Below are 22,275 nucleotides of genomic sequence, written 5' to 3'. Positions count from 1 at the left end.
GGAGTACCTGCTTGAGTTTGTCCACCCTGAGGTCTTCTGGAATAAAATGCATCATGAGGGTTTGGAGATGGGCTGCTAACAGATTCATTGCTGCCATCTGGTTCTGAGGTAGCTGCTGCTGGCGAAAATGACAATCCATGCTGGTTCTGGTGGAGGAGAGTGGAGAGGAGATAGTGGAGGAGATGTGATGGTGGCTGCACTTGTCCCTGTTGTGGTTGCTAACTCTAAAAGATTGGTAGTGCTAGCTGATTCTTGTAGTGTGGCTGCACCTGCTAAGTAAACCACTTTCTGCTGAGTAAACAACGCTAGCCAGATGCTGACATCTGGCTAGCATTGTTATGCATAGTTCAAAACCAGTCTAGCGGATCACCAGCAGAGGGTGTAATTTGACTGTATTACATACATTAATATACACTAATGTTGCAACATCTTAGAGGCACTATGTTAGTGTCCCTAAACTTTGAACATTAAACCTTTAAGAAGGAATCACTTCGCTGCCCGTATGGAGAGGAGGAATGCTTACAGCGACCAGTAGCACTCCTAAAGTACTTAAAGTACAGCATTGTGAGTATTGCATTAAGCAATTACTGCATGAATATTACATTATTGCAGTAGTGTTACAGTCAAACGTCATTTTGCTTGATTGCCAGCAGAACTGATCATAAGACGAGCAGCAGTGCAGGGAACAAGTGGAGTGACTGCGGAAAGCCAGTCAAGCTCACCTGGTTTCAGGTAAGCTATGCAGTACTGATTCTGTTGGTGACAACCAGCGCGATTAGCTTGCACTCTGGCCTGTTAGTACAGGTACAGCCAGAAGGCTCAGTGGAAATTATTTTACCCGGACTGCCTGTGTTGTGACAATAGACTTGAAAAAACAAACAAAACAAAACAGGCATGTGGTGTTATGTTCACTGTCTACTGTATTGCACTCACACAGACTCTTGCAAAGGACTGGACACTCATCCATGACACTGACTTAATAGCAACCAAAATATCAGTTAGATACATTATATTATAATTAGAATCAGTTTTATTGCAAGAGGTGTAGATACAAAAGATAACATACTGTACTGAGGAGAGTATTTTGGAGTGTTTCTCACAGAAACCACAGGGTGATTTGTTAAGGATCCGGAGTCAGTGCGTCACTGTGGGGAAGTCAGTGAAGTGTACTGTAGTGGAGCTGGTTTTTGGTACTGTAGGCGTACCGCTAACAGTGTCTTTTTAATTGCGCTCGTGTATGAGCAGGTGAGGGGGAGGCTAGTGTGTGCGTTCAAGTGTGTGTGAGTGCATTATATTTTGATGAAATGTGGGTGTGTGGGCACATGTTTATGTGTTTTGGAGTTGTCAATGCAGATTTACAGAAAGCAGTGATGTGATATGTGGAAAGTCCATTTTTATGCTGAGCGCAAAATGAAATGTGTTTGATGTCGCACACAGTTTATGTTCTATGCCAAGATGAGAATGCTCTTCTGTGGGAAGAGGATGAATACCATTTCATGGGTGACCTTGCAGGATTCTCAAAAGATGCTACTGTGGTTGATTTTAGGACTTAGTAAACATCTTTAACTGTGTTCAGGGTGTTTTAAAGCCACGAGTCTTTCCTCACTCTCCTTATTTACAATCAAATCTCTAAATTAATTCTTGAAGACTGAGAGCTCAAGTACGCCCAGGGCAGAATTTGCAATGGGACAGAACATGTATTACACACAAAAACAGACATTTCAATCCCTCATTTAAAATAATGTTAAATACCCGACAGACATATCCATGAGTGTAAACTACACATAAAACAAAAGGAGTTGACCGAAAAAACAAATGAAAAATGACTGTACACCTATTAATCACTTAGCACAATATATGAATCCATTGTTTCTGACAGCCATTATGTAATTCATTATGTCATTATGTAAAGAGTTGAAGTATTTTACAGCATTCTTTTGTGTTCTGACTTCATGTATCAGTCTTGCGATTGGCTATCTTCAGTTAAAAGTCCCCCATGGAGTTTTTAACCGCTACTAACAGTATGGAGCCATGTTGCTAGTAATAATAATAAGTTCCTGTTCCTGGCATTACTTCCAGGTAATAATGTTCCTTAGCTCTTAATTCACCTTCTTTCTGAAGTGAAATAAGACCACAGGAGTCGAGGAAAAGCTTTTAAGAAACTTCATGCAGTGGCCTTTTCAACTTAAAGACAGCAGGCGAGCAATCGGAAATCACGCTCCATCCAAAGTCTTCCCACTTTAATTATTTCTCAACTATAGCAAGCTGCATCGGTCACTGTTGCCGTATTTCCGTATAGGCTTTATCCTCCAAGGGCTGTCGCTATTGGGTTTAATCCAGCACGTAAGACAAATCAGGAAGTTGCCTCTCTCAGGTCCTCATGTGCAATAGATAACACTGTCAGGACATGAGCTTTGCTCCCATATGTTCATATTAATAATGACCATAATATATATTGGTATAATAATATAATGATACACTAAGTGCTTTGGTAAATGGGAGAAAGTCACCTCAACCACCACCAATGTGCAGCACCCATTTGGGTGATGCATAGCAGTGATTTTGTGTCAGAATGCTCACCACACCGCAACTTGAGATGGAGAGGGAGGGAAACATTGAGCCATTTATACTGGGGGATGATTAGGTGGCCAGATGGAGAGAGCCAGATTGGGAATTTTGCCAGAAAGCCAGTGAACTCCCTGCTCTTTGCAATTAGTGCCCAGGGATCTTTAATGACCACAGTTAGTATGGGTTCTCATCTTAACATCTCATCTGAAGAAGTGAGGAACAAAGTGAAGATGAAGAAGCTCAGCTGCTTTGACACTGTCCACTTGTGCTCCACCTGCTGGCGACCTTCACCCCTGCTATGAGGATTGGCCCTGTGTTGACCATTCCAGGGTTGCCCTAACTCCACAGGCTGCCTGTCAGTACTATACAGGTGTGAGCGGACTCCTTCATGGTGTTCTGGGTGGAGTGGTAGCAGAAGCTGATGTGACTGCCAGTCATATACCGGCTACCAAAGGGCTTTTCCAGATCATCAAGAAGACCACAGATCTGAGGGGCATTGTGATGCTGGTAGAACCACCTGCCTGCAGGAACGTTTACCACCAGGAACCTTCGCCCAAGCAGCCCCTGTAGTGGCCTGGCTTCACAGTATCTAAGCAGGCTCTGCACAGCCCTGGCAAAAACCGGTGACCAGCTTGCACCTGGTCCAATCCGCAAACCGGACCACCTCACAAAAAACAAAGCTGGCGTCAGTGGCAATAATGGAATGTGGGAAACATGTGTATCAATCCAGCTGAGCAATGGAAACAATAGCTGTTTTCAGGGGCCAACCATTTTTCCTTAATGAACAATTTCCTCAGTTTATACTCCCACCGAGCATTCTTCACCTTCTTTCACACAGACACATGCTCCCCACACAAAACAGAGGCTCATCACCACACACATGCAAATGTAGCAGGCGGAGCCTGATCACTTCATCACATTTTAATGAGTTATAAATACTCACTTAAAATGTGCATTATTGAGCATAAAGAATTATCACAAACATCACATTTTTCTGGGGAGTTAGTGGTGATATCTTAGCATGACCTGTTCCAGACTAAGGGTTTGAATGCATGGGGTTGAACACTAACACTAGGAGAAAGCTGCACTACACACAATGGATGCTATACAGCATTTGCAAATGTTGGGTTTTGCCATAAATTGGAAAAAGAAATTCATTAAATAGTGCTGCTGTTAGCCCTGACATTGGCTAAGAGAGAGGGTGACCTATGCTCACCGTTGGGTCTCTCTATTAGAGAGGATGGGAGTGGAGCAACTTTATGGCCAAATCCCCCTTTACACCTAAAGTCTTAATGAACTTGGCCTCACAGAAACGAGGCGGAAATGTCTCACCGACACTGCCCAGTGTGTGCTTTGTCTCAGTATGTTTTCAGCAAACATCAGGCAGACACAGCAGCTGTTCATTCATTACAGGGGGCACTTGCAAGGCATGGCTCTGTCAAACCTGTGTCTGTCTCACTGGCTGTGTGATGCCAGTACACGAGCCTGCAGTGCAGCTAGAGTGGAGCCACTGCAGGGTGTCCAGGTGCACTCCACGAGAGCCTTGTCCTCATCCACAGCCCTCCTTAGCAGGATGACAGTGGCACTTTTACGTACATGAGAAATGGTGAGGCTCCAATGCAATCATCTTGAATTCGTGGGCTGGATGGAGAACATTACGGTACGTAATCAACATCCTGCCCTTCTGCAGTGGCAGTACTGTGTGGAGGAAGTTCAATATCATTCAGCCCCTTTCTTGCACACAGGGCTGACATGTTGTTATCCATGGCACAGCCGGTGCCTCTTTGTCTTATCATTCTTCTTATCCTCATGTTGTGAACTGGTGTATATTAACTGCTTTTGGACCTTGGGCTCACAATGGGCTTTGAGTACATGAGCTTTGCCCTTAACTCAATAGCGACAGCTTGTCAGTTATGTGCTGTAACTCCAGATTCTGAGTATAGGCGTAGCCCTCGAAGACTTAGCTCCCCTGCTCCACCACCGTGAGCTGAAGAAAATATTGGCTTTTGAGGGAAGGTTCAGGTCCTGACGGTGTTATACACTGTACATGACAAGCTGAAAGAGGGAACTGTAAAGTGTACAGAGACGGGAAAGAAAATCTGTATGACTGCGTGTACGCTCGGGGGTAAACCCAATGGTGACATCTCTTAGAGGGTTAGGTCATTAGGATTGTAATTCATGTGCAGCAACTCCTTTAGTTACTGTCAACAAACAGTATTTAGGTTATTGTGATTATTAACTGCTAGTTAATGTCTTAGTAGTTGCAGAATATAACCATGCGGCACAAGGCATTAATAAGTGTTTTACAATGACTAATTAAGAGGCAATATGCTACCGATATGCATGCTAATAAGCAAATAGTTTATGGTGAATATATGTGTACCTTAATATAAAGTGTTACCAAAACCATATTTGGTGAAGCCAACTGAGCTCAGAAGAGAAGCAGTGAGATGAAATACATGGTGATAAAGAAGGGAGGAAAAAAGCATGACTTGACCATATGCTTTTAGTGTACTCTGGGAGCTCTACAGTCTTATTATAGCGTTTACTAATTTAGCATTAGCGAGGTAAATGGTTTCGTTTTGGTTCTGTCCCTGTAGGTCTGCTTCTCTGCTTGGCTGATACATTGACTTCGTAAGAAGACCAATTAACTTGTGGAAATGTCTGTAGATATTGTATATTCGTCTCGTGCAGTTGTGGTCAGAACTAGTCTTTAGAAATAGTGTCTACCAGCCAAATAAAACACATCTTCTCATTTTACTTGGGATTGGAGGTCATGGCAAGAGTGCAATAATACATTAAAAGGTGTTCTGATGTAGAGAATAATAGCCGAAAGGTAATAACAGACAGACTTTACATTGGTTGGTACTTTACCCCCACGTACAGACTTGGAGGGTCTACCACAGATACTTACAGTCAAACGGCATATAATAAAATTTTTACAAACTCAGTTGTTCATTTACTTATAGATCTAATTTAGAGTACCCTTTTTGTCTTTTAATGATCACACAATGCATTCATTGCGCTTGTGAGTTCTGGCTGTTTGCACTGAGGGCAACTTCTAAACAGAAGGGGGTTCATAAAGATGGATGAAGAGTCTTAAAATCCTGACAACGTCTGCAAGTGGGAGAGAAATAGAAACATATCCTACTGATTGTTCTCAATATCAAGAATAGAGAATAGAGCTGCATTCTGCTGCACAACATTATTAAACTCTTTCCAGAGGAGATAACGTTGCATAGCGCTGTCTCTCACACACACAGAGGCTGCCTCTCTCTGCCTCTCCTGTCACGCACACTCACACACTGATGGCACAGCATCCGGTGCAATTCGGGGTTCAGTATCTTGCCCAAGGACACTTCGACATGTAGACTGCAGGGGACAGGGATGAAACCACCGACCTTCTGATTAGTGGACGGCCGCTCTTCCTCCTGAGCAGCAGTCGACGTACAGATGCACGCCAACATCAAACACGTTCGAAATTAAATTTGCATGATCTAACTGAGAAGCTAATTTGCCTTTTTTTCCCCCTTTGGTTACATAATTAGCACTTGGTCAAAGCTCTGTCTCACTGTTGCCGTCCTTACCTACTTGTGCATTAATTTAGAACAGCATAAACCCTGCATCTGAGCAGGATATATTGTCAGGTTACATACCTGCCAGCCAATCAGAATTGAGAATTCTCTGTTGCCATAGCAAGTATCTCCCACATAACAATCAGGTCTCATTTTAATGGATTAATAGGTCTCTTGTTGTGACACCTTGAACAGTGCCGGTGACAATTAGCACAAACTCCTCCACAAGCTAATATTTGGCACTTTGGCATTATCAAAATGTAGCCAAATTGGAAGCTACAACCTTTCCTGGCACACAGGTTTATCTTGTGTTTGATGTTTTTGCTGTGACAACATAGGTGATAATTAGTGAGGATAAAAAGTAAGCGGGAGTGGTGGGGAGGCGGCTGCTGCTAAGAATTTAACATTTGACAGCGAAAATATGTAAAAAGGAGGCAGGATGTGTTTACAACAACCTGCATGAAAGTGAAAATAGATTTCATCAAGAAATGAGGGGAATACATCGAAAAAAAATACTACACGTTAAAAAAGATGCAACATGCATGCATCTAACATGCAACGTAGCACGCAATAAAATGTACTTTTTGTATTATCAACAATATTGATAATAATCTTTAGCCGTTTAGGACTTGGCCTGGCAATACCACATGACTTCTCAGTGTGCTTGAATACACTTAAAATGTGTGCTTAATGTATTTTACACTGCTGAAATGGTGAAATATCTCCATGGAAATTGCCACGGTGTGCAAACCAGATTCTCCAGCCTCGACAGGGCACCGCTTGTCTTGTCAATGACATGCAAGCCAGAGATGAACAAAACGCTCTTTTCTCTCATATAGCTTTCTTCACAGCACATCTTACGCATCCATGCAGTGGTGTCATATATCATTAACACTGTCCAGCATCAATGTGATTTCAATCCTGCTTGGTCTTTATTCGATGCTCTTCACTCACTGCTTCCCTTTTCTGGCTGCTTTATTAAATATTTGCTGAATGGCTTCTCTTTCCCTCATAGGCTGCTCTTTGACTAGACTCTCTCCCTTTTGTCTTCTGTTCTTTTCACTTTGAAATCAACCCTTCAATTAAATCCAACCTTAATCTCGTGAAGAAAACCTGAAGAAAACATTTGGAGTTAGAAGTCTCCAAGATGCATGAGCTTACTGTCTCAACAAACTGTGTGAAGTCAGTGAAAAGCAGATCTAGAACAATGGTATAAAATCCATCAATAGTTTTCTTTGCCCCAGGTTCAACTTGGTGATCAAATCCATGAAAAGAAGAAAACTGTGAGGGCATGTCAAAACACACAAACAAAAAACAATAGTCATTACAACATGTGAAATTACATTTAAAGGGGAAACAACTGGGAGTGAGAGCTAAGAAAATATACAACACAATGAAGTCTGAATATTTTCAGGAACATTAACACAGGTTAAATGACTTTTTTAGTGGTAGCAGGTGCTGAGCTGTGGGATCTGTGACCATATGGCGATGATAGGTCACACTGGACAGAGGTCCAGAGAGAGCGCCTGAACAAACCTATACTGGCAGGTAAAATTAAAAACACCCTGTCAAAGCGCAAACAAAATTAACTGCCTGCTTTAATCCCAAGGGATGCTCGCTTGCAAGTGCATATCTGTCTGTGTTTTGGCCTCTAGCCCTGGTCTGGCAGAGGGGCGAAGCATAAGGTAAATGAAGTGGAGAACATGGTCAGGTCTGGTGGGTGGCAGGCATGGGGCAGAGGGGTGCCAGCCTGCCAGTCCCCTCCTTAGACAGAGGGGGTTAGGGGGCAATGGAGACAGTGTCTGAGCTGGATGAAACAGTCCTAGACATCAAACAGCGTGAGGTCTTACAAGGCTCATTAGGGAAGAGGCTGCAAGTCTTTTAGCCCCTTCTTTATTGTGTTAAATAGACACACACAGTTTTCTTCCCATGGTGAGCTCCACTGCTCATCTTCAGGATGTGAGATGAGGATGATGACCACAAAAAAGCAATGCAATGCGGTAGCCCTGTAATAAACCTTTGTATGGCCATCACTTTGGTGCGTTTAGTTACAATATATTACAAGGTTTGCCAAATATTTGACCCTTTTTACTACTCAAGCATTGTAGAATAATTGCAAAAAGAATTACTAATTTTGAACAACGGTCAGAAATAAAATTCCTACATCTTCAGAGATCACACTTTATAAAATGTGATAAGACATGATTTGATTGCTGCACAACAAAACTGCAGGAATATGAATAGACTAATAATGTGCAGGGGTAGACCGAACAGTCTAACCCCTAAAACCCCTAAAAAGGTGCATCATATTAGGTTGAATGCCAATTAGCAGCATTTGTCAGCTATGACAGAACACTGGTATCGGATTGTATGTGCCACCAAAACAGGAGGTACCATAAAAAAAAAACCCAAACAAACTTGCGAAAGCATTTAATATATCAGGGAGAACTCAAGGTTTCGCCAGCAAATAGCAAATACAGACACCTGCACTTTGAGGAAGAAACTGAAACTAGCCGACATGGATATGATGGACACATAAAAGGAATTCTGTTAACTGCCATTCAAGCTAATATGACCCACATTTGTAGCTGTGGTGATGTAAGTGCTTCAAAAGTCTTTTTCATGAATAGTTAACAATATTTGGTTGTTATTCTGTCTTCTCTGTAAGTCAAAGTGTTTGTGATTCTTAAGATAAGAGACGTATGAGAATTATGGCACATTCACATCAAGGAGGGCGCTTTCTTCATTTTTCTTTTCCTAAAAAAATAAAAAATCTTGACAGTTTACATCTTTAGTTTGGCTTGAATTGGCAAATCAGAACAATGTGCAGCGCAAAATCACAAAAGACTGCCTTTAAAGATGCTTCTGTACCAAAAGCATTTTTTTAATAAAAAAAAAGAAAAAAAGAGAAATACACCAGCTCAGTTTTGATTAACAGACATGTAGCATTTCTTTATAATTGTATTTATTCATATTATTTATCTTGGATCAGACCAAAGAACATAAGATGCAGGTGAAATTAACCCCACGGTTAGGCTAGATTAAGATCTGTGGTTTATGGTGAATATAGTCAATATTCATAGAATAGTTGCAGTTGTCACTGCTCCGGCACTTTGCAGTGCCCTCTTTTCTTGTACACCAGCCTATGACTTAGGGAGAGCTTCTCTTAAAATGTACCATCTTACTGTTTACCTGCAAAACTATCCATGTGAATCCAGCTTTTCTACACTTACAGTCTTTTCGAATATAAAGACAGAGATAAAGTGTCAGGTTGAAGACTGGGTTAAAGTAAATTGCTTTTCCTGTCTTATGTGACTTTTGCATAACTACTGTATTAAAAGGCTCCCTGCCCAAACTTCCATTAGCACCGTCTTCCCTGTGGAGAGTATCGTCAGTATGAGAAAATGGCTTTTAATTTTTAGACATATTGGCATTTTCAGACCGCTGATTGCTGATTGCTGTCACACAGAGAGATTGTTTTATAATAACATTCCTTTTGTATCACAGTTCTGTGGACATTTAAAGTTGAGTTCTCAAATCGAATATACATTATGCAGTGGCTGTGCAAGATAAAGGTGTGGGACAGATTCTCTAAAAACCTTATTGTTCACTCACAAATGGAAAATAACGATTATATTAAACAATAAAAAATGAACACTTTCCTATTATTGTGGGTGCAAACAGGCCGGCGCAACAAATATGAGACACGGTTCTGCTTTCAATTAAACCAATCAATGATACTCATCAGCCTCACAAAGACATGTCATCAAGTGGCGGGCTCATATGACATATCCAGACATCTACCACTTGCATTATTTCTAAAAAAAAAAAAAAAAAAGCCACCAATTGCCTTAGCATTTCGCAAACCTGTCATCAAGAGAAACTTATCGCGGCAATGTTGGTCGGTCAGTCTGTCTCTTTGGTGCTGTCTGCTATTAGTACGATATTTATGTTGTGCATCACTTCCTCTGCTAACATTCTTCTTGATAGACATGCAGCCTTTAATACCATTGACTTCTGGCTGGAAACAGCACTGCAGCTCTGACAACAGCTACTGTACTAAAGTAATAGACTCCTACTTGTCACTGTTTGCCTTGTCACTCTCCTAGCATCCCCAAAGTTTTATATATATATAATAAGAAGAACTACATTACCTGTAAATGTAGTTCTTATTTTTGTCTTTTTTCTACTTTAAATCCCGTGTTGAACAGATTTAAAAACATGTGCCAGTACATTTAAATATTGACTAAATAATGAAGAAATAAATCAAATCCAAAAACAAAAAAATGTGTAAATAATCCATTTATCATTGTTATTCTTCCTCTCATAGATCAAGCTTTGGGGCTTCCTCATATTTATTTTACTAGAGAGATGAATTATGCTGCATTTTCCTACAAAGCTTATGATTTATCAATAAAGATATGCTTACCTGCATTGTTCTTTTTGCATGACTTCATCCTCTGTACAACTGGCAGAAAAAAGCAAGATAGACAGATACATCAATAGATAGATAGAAAGACAGACAGACAGAGAGATAGATAGACAGATATATGTGTTAATTTGTTATTGAGGCAGAAAGACCTAATGCGTTTTCCACACTTAATTATTTTACGAGTGGAGTATAATCATATTTGGAGTAATGCCCTGGGGACATTATAAATTTGGTCCCGGTATACTGGGAAGGAACTCGTGCTAGTTAAAATATCAACATTTTGCGGCATATTAAATTAATTTGCTATTTAATAGAAAATCACAATACTGGCTGCCTCCTCTTGGGTGTAATTTCCCATTTGTGAAAATTAAATGGAAATTTGGAACGAAGATATAAGAGATCGCTAACAAGCCCTCTCTCCCATGTAAACAAATATCTTGTATCTTTTCAAATGGCTCTTTTTAAATTGGTAAATGGGCTGGAAAAAAGGGCAAAAAACAATTCTTCATTTTACCACAGGACATAATGTGCATGCGACTAACACAGTTGCTGGTGCTCACTCGGATTTAGCTTTTGGGATTTCTTTAACTGATCATTAACTACCAATCTCCCCTGGCGAAGATGTAGTGTGCTGACATGAACATCTAGCTACACAAACCAATAATAGTTACTTCACTGTGTCTGTTTTAAAGAGCCAGCCCTGCTGGAGTGCCATCGTGGAAGTGAAGTGTCATTCCCCCCTTTTCAGTGAATTATTGGCTATTAATTTCCATTTGAAATCTACAGTCTAATTAACAGGGTTGAAACTACATCAACAGTGATGATAACCACTGTTTTATTAATAGAACATGGCTTTTGCAGAGTCTGCACACAAAGCCAAGGCAAAGATGGATGTCTTGGCTTTAATTAACCAGAATTATTTACTGACTAGGACTGGCTTATGGGAGCATCACTCATGTAATGGACATATTAGCAAAAGACTGAAGGGATTAGTTTCTGTGGAATTAACACACTGTGGACAGTCAATCATGTAGTGATGGTTCTATACAATATTTACAATATATTTATAAACTAATACCATGGTGAATGCAGTATATGGACATACAGTGTGCTTGTGTATGTGAGCACACATGTGCTTTCCAGCATAAAATACTTTGCATCCTTGACAAGATGGATAGCAGAGTGAGGCCATCTGTTTGTTAATTGGAGCACGCCAAGTTAATTTTCCTTAATATGAAATCTATTTCAAATACAATACTGGAGATGCACATCTAATGGAACTAAACTGCTGTTACATGAATGTGGCCTTCAAAACTTTCTCACAATTCATGTCTTCTTTTCAATATTGTCACATGACAAACTTTATGATCATGGAGCAGGAATCTGAGCCACAGTTGAGGCCTTGCCCTTTCAACTGGCAAGCAGCCAAGCATACGGCTCTGTAATAAGTTCCAGTGATGTCCTCCGACGTGCAGCTCCTCCAGGGCTTCTTCTCTTTTGAATGTGTCTCCTGGTATTTCATCGGTTTGGCCTTCAGCACCTCATCAGTGTATCATTTTCCTGCTTTGTACAGTATGGGCTGCTTCATCCAGTATTGTATGTTTCTATCCAAGATTACAGAATTAGCGTTTTACTTACGAATGCTCTGTGTCAGGGAAGAAATGTGCTGACGATCAGCTTGGTGTGCATAAAAGAGACACTGACCACCGCGTCAGTGTCGTGTTTTGCGTCACCTTGGCATGAAAATAACACGTTATTATACTTTGGTCAAGTTGGCAGTAGTAATGAATATGAAACATTGAGTTACACTTTCAAAGTAAAGCTTGCCGAGAAACATTTCGGAGACAATTAGGTGCAGTTTGGTTAGGTTTAGGAAAAGGTCATGTTTTGCTTTAAAAGAACTGCTTCCTTGAAACATTCGATATTGACTATTGGTCCCACACATTGCAGACGCAGCGGCTCGTAGCTCCTGTGTTTACGTTTTTGTTTGTTTGTTTTTACTCATTTGTACATTCACCACTCTTCTGGAAGCTCTAACACAGTACAGCAGGTACGAACTGTTGAACTTTGGATTCAGAATTGAATTCCAATCAATTTGTAGACTTTAGCTCAGCTTTTAACACCGTCATCCCAGACAAGCTTGCGATGAAGCTACACGCAGTGGGTCTGCCTTCGTCACTGTGCCACAGAGACTTTCTCACCAACAGGCCCCAGGTGGTGAGAATTGGGAATGCAACATCATCCCCTCTGGTCCTCAGCACAGGCACGCCACAGGGTTGTGTGCTCAACCCAGCCCTCTTTACTCATGGCTGTGCTGCCATCCACCCAACCAACGCAGTCGTGAAGTTCACGGACGACACTTCAGTAGTGGGTCTCATCTCAAATTACAACGAGACCCACTACAGAGAGGAGATACGCCGGCTCACCCAGTGGTGTTCAGCCAACAACCTGGTGCTGAACACAGGGAAGACCAAGGAGGTCATTGTGGACTTCAGGAGGTCCAGAAAGACGGATCACACCCCCTCCTAATGGACGGAGAAGTGGTGGAGCGTGTGGACAACATCAGGTTCCTGGGCCTCCACATCACATCTGATCTCTCCTGGTCCATGAACACCTCCCGCCTGGTGAAGAAGGCACAACAAAGGCTCTTCTTCCTCAGGAAACTGAAACGAGCTGGACTCTCCTCTCGGTTGCTCGTCAACTTCTACAGGGCCACAAATGAAAGTATCCTCTGCCTTAGTATGACAGTGTGGTGTGGCAGCTGCACGGCACAGGAGAGGAAACAACTGACATGGGTGGTTAAAACTGCACAGGGCATCGTGGGCTGCCTGACCTAGACTCTATATATGAAGGCCGGGACAGGAAGAGGGCAAGATCCATCGCCACAGACCCCAGCCATCCGGGCACAGACTGTTTGTACCGCTACTATCAGGAAAGCGGTATAGGAACATCCGCACCACCACTAACAGACTGAGGGACAGCTTCTTCCCCAGAGCTGTCAGAGCTATCACCCCCAGCAGCCGCTCACTGCAGTGAGAGACTGTGAGAACTGTGAACCACTGCACACTGCACTTTGTCCACCTTCACCTCCACCTCCACATCCACCTGCAGCTTCTGTGTACTAAACATTTAAGTACACACACACTTAGCTAAATTGTCAGCTGCATTCAGTACATATATTTTAGTATATTTCAGCTGTTGTTTGTATATTTTTATTGTTTTAGTATTTTTTTATTGTTTTGGTAGAATTGTTTTCTGCTATATTTTTTATTGCATTTATGCATACTTTTACTGCATGTTAGTTTATTTTATTCTATTATCTTTATTTTAATTTATTATCTTTCTTATTATCTTGTCTCTAACATGGGGGTTGAAAGCAAATTCCGTTGACATGTCCATGCTCAATGACAATTAAGGCAATCTTGAATCTTGACACCAAAATTGCATTATGCTGCAAGATAGACAGATAGGAGATGGATAGATGTGCATGCTTTTCTTTGTTCACACGATCCTAGACAGTTTGGCTGTAAACATGTATGCTGGTCCAGCCCTTTAAGCAAACTAAAGGACATGAATACAAACACAATCTTTACTTAAAGTGGAAGCAATTTTGAGGTACATTAGCCTGGGTTTGGCTTTCACTTAATCTGCCTCTAGGTTTTTGTTGCGATAAGAAACTCAATACCCCCTGAAGAAATGTATGAACACACTGCTACATACAGATTTGTCTTGCATAAATTTATGCATTTACACACACACACACACACACACACACACACACACATACACACACACACACACACACACACACACACACAGGTCTGCACACACACCCCCCAGACTGACTGAAGTAATGTCTTCCTGAATAACCCGTGTTCTTGAATGTCACGATAAATAGAGTGACATTTGGATTCAGAATTGAATTCCAATCAATATTTTTGTTCATCTGAAACAAAAGCAATCTGTAATGTCTGTAATATGTGTGAATGCAATCAATAGTTTGGCATACAGCAATGAAAGCTGTAAAGCATTTGTCCTCACTTTATTGCTTACTTAGATCAGGCTCTGCCTCCAGTGCTGGTGGCCCTCAGTTATGTGGTCTGGTGTGGTCATATTTTAACTTGTGGTAAATGTCAGATGTTGTTGCTATGATTCATGTGAAATGCGAACGGCTAGAAATGGTAAACAGAAAATGGCAAAATCAGCAGGAGATTGGTCTGTGTTTGCAGTTGTGCCGCTGGTCACCACTGGGTCCTGTTTGGCGTTTATATAACCTGACACATTTCAAGAGCACCTGGGGAGCAAGGTCATGGCTGCACAGGCAACACAAACACACACACACACACACGTTTGCAGGGCACACACGCACGCAGGACACACACACACAGACACGCACACCTACATTTACAGAATCAGTCATTTAATATTGGACATCCCTGCTGCTTTCTGAAAGAAAGCCACTTCTTTTCAAATCCTGAAGGGCGACATGTTTTTAATTATTGACGTTCAGGTGAGGATTAGCATTTGATGCTGTCTGACCCTGCAGACATGAGTGGCAGTGGGCTGGGTAGGGAGGAGGACAAGAGGCAAGGGGCTGGCGATTTTCAGGGACAAAGAGCCTACTGAGGAGGCAGAGGAATGGGCTGGGGAGGTGGAGGTGCAGTGATTCACATGCAGTGCAGGAGGCCTCTCTGTATCACCCCCCACCCCTCCCCCAAATCCCAGGAGGGCAGGGGGGAATTGATGAAACGAGCAGGAAGGCCTAATTAAAGGCTCTCAGCTCAAACGCATTGATGTATTACATCTATTATGCCACAGTTCGATAGGTCTGCCAGGCCGGGGCTGCCGCGGCTACTGAGTCCCGCCAAACAAACTGAATAAATAATAGCAGCTGAGAGAGAGAGAGAGAGAGAGAGAGAGAGAGAGAGAGAGAGAGAAAGAAAGAAAGAAGAGGAGATGAGTCCAACAGGCATAGTTGTGATGAAACCTGCTATAGCCATAGGCATGTCAAACTTCTAGGATTTATATTATATATGTAAAGCTTAATTTACAATCTATACAGCAGGAGCTGCAAGCAGGGAATGAAAGGAATAAAAAAGTATCGAAAGCCAATGTCAGTGAGTGCTGATTTAGAGATTGCATCACTGATCTAAAATTTCAGCATGTTTTATTCATTAAAAATGTGTTTATTAAATAAAATGGCATTGGTAATTATAGCTAATTAATGGAAAATGCATTAAAGCATTCAGCAAAAATGTTTAGAATTCAAGACAGTATGATACAAAATATGAGGAAAATTAGGACAACCACTGTTTGGAAATAAAATCAGTACATACCCCACCTCATTCCTTGCTGATTAATGTGTAGCCTTGAATGTATATATTGCTTCTCAACACATGGTTGGCTTTTGGATCAAAGGTCAAATCCACCAACAACTTAACTGATTATGGATACTAGTTCATTTTTCACGTACAGTGCATGGGATAACTGGAGAAGATAATGGGGTTAAGTTATGCATTTGTGTTTGTAAGGGATGAGTGAATGCATGTTGATCTGGTGTGTAGAGGTGTTGTGCAGGAGTAGACTGCTTATATAAAATGAGGACAGAGGTTGAGAGGTGCAGGGACGAAGAGACAAGAAAACAGTCCATGAAATTATGTATGCAGTTAATGTCTTTGTACAGGGAGAGATGAAAATGGGGTACATAAAAAGATGAAAAGCCTCATGCGTTTGCATTCCACTCTTCAATAAGCTCAATATTGTTATTGGCTAGCATTCCAGATGAATACTGTTCTTAATGCATTCAATCTGTGCAAAGGCAGTATTTTTTCTACCGTGCTACTCAATGTGAAGTTGTTCACAAATTAATGTCTTAACATGTCACACATAAACCACACACATTTACATTTTTCTAACTTGATGGAGCACAATTTTAACTTTCAACTTTATTCGCTCCCAAGGGAGCCAGGTGAAACAAAGGACACACCAAGACTTGAATATAAGACACATAAAACATAATAAAATACACACATGCTTAAACCTACCATATGAGTTCACATAAAATACACCGTGCATAAAAGTGACACTATTACCATAAAACCTGGAGTACATCCTGCCATCCCCGTCCGACTCAGTCATCAATGCTTTTTCTATTTTTAATTGTCCATGAACAACGGCAACTACGACAGCATGTAATCTTTTTACATGAAATGAGTATTCAAAGCTGAACATTAGCAACGTCAGTAGAAAACTCACAAAAAAGAAACAGTTAATTCTCAGATTTATATTATTATTAAACCAAAATCTCCCAAATGGTCCATGGACAAGTTGCCATCCAGTAGAGTACATGAGGCTATGGTCCATGGTGAGCCCTTAATGCTCAGATGAAGACAGTAAGCCCAGAAAACATGGAGGACATGAGGTGGATTCTGTCAGCGTAAATCCAGCAGCCAACCACATAGAGAGAGGGATATAAAAAGCAGGACAGCGACAAATTCAGTAGCAGTTCTTTTTGGTTCTGGCAAAGTGACGAAAGAAGTCTGTGTGCGTTTGTCTCTTCCTGCCTGTGTGTGTGTTGTTGTGACGGTGTGCAAATATATGTCTTCGCTCACAGAGCACACGGAGGAGCAGATTTGTGAGACAAGCTCGAGCAGTTGCCTTCACAGCAGTGGTGAGATTGGAAACGTTTCTGAGCCAGTGTGACTGATGGCGTCTGTTAGCGGCGACGGCCACAGAGAGGACGTCTTGTACTGGCGGCAGGGGGAAGCGGAAGCTTCCGGAAACAATGCTGTCCTTAGAGAGTCTGAGGACATGACAGGACAAGCAGGGCTAGTGTTTCCATTCACAGTCCTCTCAACCCTCCGACACTTTTCCCGCTTCCACCTCTCACTTGTTGTGTTGCCCCTTAACACTCCTCGCCTTCCATGTCTTCCTTCTTCTATCGCCTCCTTAACATACTGTATCCCAGCCACCGTCTACTGAGCTGCCTCTGCCACAAAGAGGCGACTGTCTTCACAGTCCAGTCCTGCCTGTCTTCCTCCCAGACAGGGTTTAAAATACCTTTCACAGATAGATAGACAGAAGCCTCTTTCTTTCAATGTACCAGCAACTAAGAATTCTCTTTCTGTGATCTTTCTTTATCAAAGAATATGTGTGTGTCCACATACTTTTTAATTGGCTGACAGGTACTAATTATGTGACTTCAGATGTTACTGTAAAAGCGATACATTTTCATGATCAATTCATAATCTTCATGATATTTAGTTTAGCTGATTGTAGTTGAGACAGGCTATGAAAGCAAGGTGGCAACACTGTCTCCTAAAAATGACATTTATATGAATTTTAGCAGTATGATTGATAACTGACACTTTTTTTTGAATGCATCAAGCGCTATGTTCTTTTATAGTGTGCAAGTCATAGGCAGGTGTTCAGGGTGGATGGTGGGTGTACAAAGCACAGGGCCTTGATATGAGGTTAGATTACCGTCACATTTCAAAATAATAAAACTCTGATTCGAAAGGTTTAAAGTTTTGAAAGTGTAAACATTTCAAAATAAGATCTCAATGTCTGAAATGATTGTGTCCCTCTTGCAATGTCTGCAGTGTTTTCCATGTTGCATTTCAGAGATTCAGTGCTGTCTTTCCAGACTTTCAGATCTACTTTTTGAGCTTTGCATTCTTGGATGTCTGACATGGTTTTCACAGGGGAAATGATCCAAAACTGAAATACAATATAAACCAAATTTAAACCAATGAGATAACAGGAATCCGTCTAAACAGGTTTCCATTGGTCACAGTGGAAATATATGAATACAACATGGGTTAAAAAGTGTGTCACCTGTTTTGAACCGTGTTGCTGTCAGGTTGCTGTTGACACACTTTTTACCCAGGTTGTCTTCCAGACAGGATGTAACTAACCCCACAGGGCCATCAGGCATCAATGAGGACGTGGGGTACCTCTTACTGTTCTTCCAAGATACTCAATAATCCTTCCACTAAACCTAACATGATCATGAGGACAATAATGGCCAGAGCTGGGCTGTTACACCCCGAAAGTCCAGTCTGATCATGTAAGACTATAAACTAGACTCCCCCACATCCAGGACACTAGAGTTCCAGTGAATTGTCATGCAGGTGCCACACTGTCCAATGTGGTACACATCCTTCATCATAAAACTTGGATATCCGAGATCCAAAGATATATTTTCTTTTGGATTCAGCAACAATGGAATACAAAATACCACCCTACTACACCAACAGGACACCCGCCTCCTTGGGACAGCTCACGCCACCTTTTCATATACTAGAATCTATATACCTCTCATCAACTTCTCTGAACATCTGCAGTCCCCAGAACAATACAATAGCAGGATTCTGTATTGCATCATTCAAAGTACCAATCAACATATTGCCTGCCTACCTTGAGTCCTTTAGGATGGGGAAAGGCAGACTCCATTGGACACAGGACACAGGGAAAGCCATGTGGGACCACTTGAGGGTTTTTTTTAAAGCTTGACAACCCTCGACTAACCTCAAAAACACTTACTGTCAGAGGGAATGCAGCCTCACTCAGCCTATTAAGAGCCCAGTTTCAATTACTCAATAAGGACCTTTCCTTCATCCCTGCCTCAAAAATGTTCCCCAACACTCATCAACAGTTAATAGGCCATACACAGACAGTATCATATGAGACTGAAACTAGCAACACACCACAACCTCTGGGACAAACTTGACATCCCACCTTTCTACCTCAAATCCCACTGGGAACATGATGCATGATGAATGGCTGCCAAAAGAACTTCTGATCAGGAAGGACAAAGGTGATTTGGCCCATATAAAAAAAAACCCCAAAACACCACCAAACTCCAAATCTATCTAACCCAGAAGAAGAGAAACACAGCTGTTATCAACTTGATGATTGACAAGCAGACAAGGGTTCAGCAGTTCTGATTATGGACAGGAAAGACTATGCCCAAGAGGCTCAATAACAACGTCAGGGTTTCCAACGACTTGACAAACCCATCTACCCGCACACATTGGCATCATCATAGACCAACTGGTCGACGGCAAACAAATCGCTTGATCACAGGCCATTTACCTAAAAGGACAGTGACCTCCTCGATCTTGGTTTCTCTACCTCTTTCCAAAAATCCACAAATGTCTGGAATCATGTCCCCTTCTCTGGAAAATCTCCCCTGGCTGCCCAATAATCTTGGACCGTGGCAATGACTTATATAGTAGGGCTAAATCCACTAACCATTTCCTCAACGCTGTTTTTCGATCAAGTACCCGAGCTACATCCAGAATATCAAGGATGCCAATGATTTCATCATCAAGGTCAGTAGAGTTTGCATGGCCAACAGGTCGCTTTCATAAGGCCGTTCTCATCTCTCTAACTTGGTATTGGACAGAGTATGGGGAACCCTGAGTGACATATGTCGGCCCCTGCCTTGCCTTTCAAAGCAACAAATACTAGCCAACCAGGTAGGCACTGGCTTTTTTCAGACTATTGGGGTTGGGGAATAATTGGCCATCAGAACAATGGGTGGTCACCTTGCACATCTTCTCACAGAGAAATGAATCATCAGTTATTGTTGGATTTATAGTAGTAACTGATGGAGTAAACAACCTGGCTTCTTTAACAGACTCTTTAACAGACACACTGTTAGGTTGGACAAGCACACTAGGAAAGTTCATACACACCGCCGGAGTGCATCATTTATATCGTCAATGATGTACACAACAAACACGCATCTCAAACCAGAGTGCCATATTAGCTCCTGCAGCAACACGCTTCAAAAGACCAGTGGTATGCTTTCTAACCACCCTGTATTGACAGTGTGACCAAAGGAAACATGTTTAGATGGATCCCTGTTAGCTGACCAGTCTAGGCTGGTGTGGTCTTTTTGTGTTTTTTCTGTTACAGAAATCCCAGAATGCATAGCTGAAAGATCAGATTCAATGACTGAAAAGAGTGTTGTTTCTATGAAAAAAAGTGGGCTGAACCTTTGAAAAGACTGTGCTAAATGCCTGCAAAGCAAGTTTCAAAACTTTACACACACAGATTTATAACACTGACAAAATTACACTCAGCTTTGGCTCCCCCAGGGGGCACCAAGGGGCAGTGCCCCCCCACTTCATTCACTGTATCTGCTCACTTGAATAAAAGCATGTCAATGTTTTCTCCATTATCGGTGTGTCTAGCAGTGGCTGTGGTGAATGGAAATTCATTGTAAGGGTTTTAGAACACACACAGCCGCAGCAAATACACCGAAACAAAATGAAACTAATGCATGAGAACTGCAAGGAGATGAAGCGGGAGAGACAGCACCCGGACGCTGGCGAGAGATGTGACCACCGACCAGTTCATCATAGTTTATAACAATGCAGCGCAGCGAGGACACAGACGTTTCATAGAGGTGATGTGCATATAGAACACAGATCTATCTGTCACTCTGAACAGAGACTCCAGTCGGCGTTGTAGTTCTTACACTTCACTGATAAACCATACATCTGCAGAGTAACATTCAGCTTCATGATCAAAGAAAGTTTTTATATCATGTCGACACTTCTGTCAATATTCTCACACTCCCTCTCTCTCACTTAACCATATGAGCTCTCTCTCTCTCTCTCTCTCTGCTCGGAGTCTGCATCAGACTTTTTTTATCAATTGATGGTTTTAATAATGTCTTGTTTTAAGGGGTGCTGCAGCCCCGTCGGCACGCCTGTTTCCCAGCATCTATGGCTTTGAGTAAAACATGTCGGTCAATGTAAAACGTGCGTGTCCTTTTATTTACACCAAAGTAAATTCTCCTTGAGTTTTTAGTGAGATTAACAGGAAAATGATGAGAATGCACTGTTTTTGTGATTTTTTTCTTAAAATATTCCATATGACATGGACCATACCACAGAATGGCTTCGCTCAATGGCTTGAGTACATTACCATTTGCCAGAAATTTGGTGCCCCCCACTACAACCCCTTAGATATCCGTTCTACACTGCACTGATAACACTGCAGACATTATAAGAGTGGAATTTTAAAGTTTTAAAACCATAATTTACACTTTCAAAACTTACATTCCGCCTTTCAGATCTTTAATGGTAGATTTAATGGCAACGCTAATCTAACTTAATATTGTGACGCACTGGGTTCATGTTCCGGCAACAAAGGGATGAGGCTCTGGAAAAGATTTGGTTAAATGTTAATAAAGTAAACACATCGTGTCTTGTGCTTCAAGTCACTTTTGACATTTGATATTTAACAAAGATGACATTTCCCTAACCTTAGCCGAGCACTTTGAGTGCCTGAACACAGCCATAAAAAAAACTAAATGTTGTTTAAATGTTGCGACTTGGCAGAAACTGACATTGAAAATGTTTCTGCGGTCTGTTTTCTTCTGTTTGTACAGTGCAAAATAAACTAAAACATGAAGAAACTAGTACATGCAAAAGAAAGTGTAGCCAGTTCCTTCTAGTGTGAGCTTGTTGAGCCATAGATGAATTACAGGATAAAACTAATTAATTTTCCCTTTTTAACTTCATCTGCATTAGCAATACAGGCAACTCTGTCAATTTTCCTTCAACTCGTGCAATGTCCCTCACTTGAGGTGTGCATCACCACGTTTACCTGTCAAAACATGTTTGAGGGATTTTGATGAAGCGGAAGAGTGGCAGTTATGGAAAACATCAAAACTATTTCCCA

The sequence above is a fragment of the Chelmon rostratus genome, chromosome 1 (genome assembly GCF_017976325.1).
Source record: "Chelmon rostratus isolate fCheRos1 chromosome 1, fCheRos1.pri, whole genome shotgun sequence".
Classification (NCBI taxonomy): Eukaryota; Metazoa; Chordata; class Actinopteri; order Chaetodontiformes; family Chaetodontidae; genus Chelmon; species Chelmon rostratus.
The sequence above is the reverse complement of the archived record's forward strand: the minus strand, read 5'-3'. Positions refer to the sequence as shown.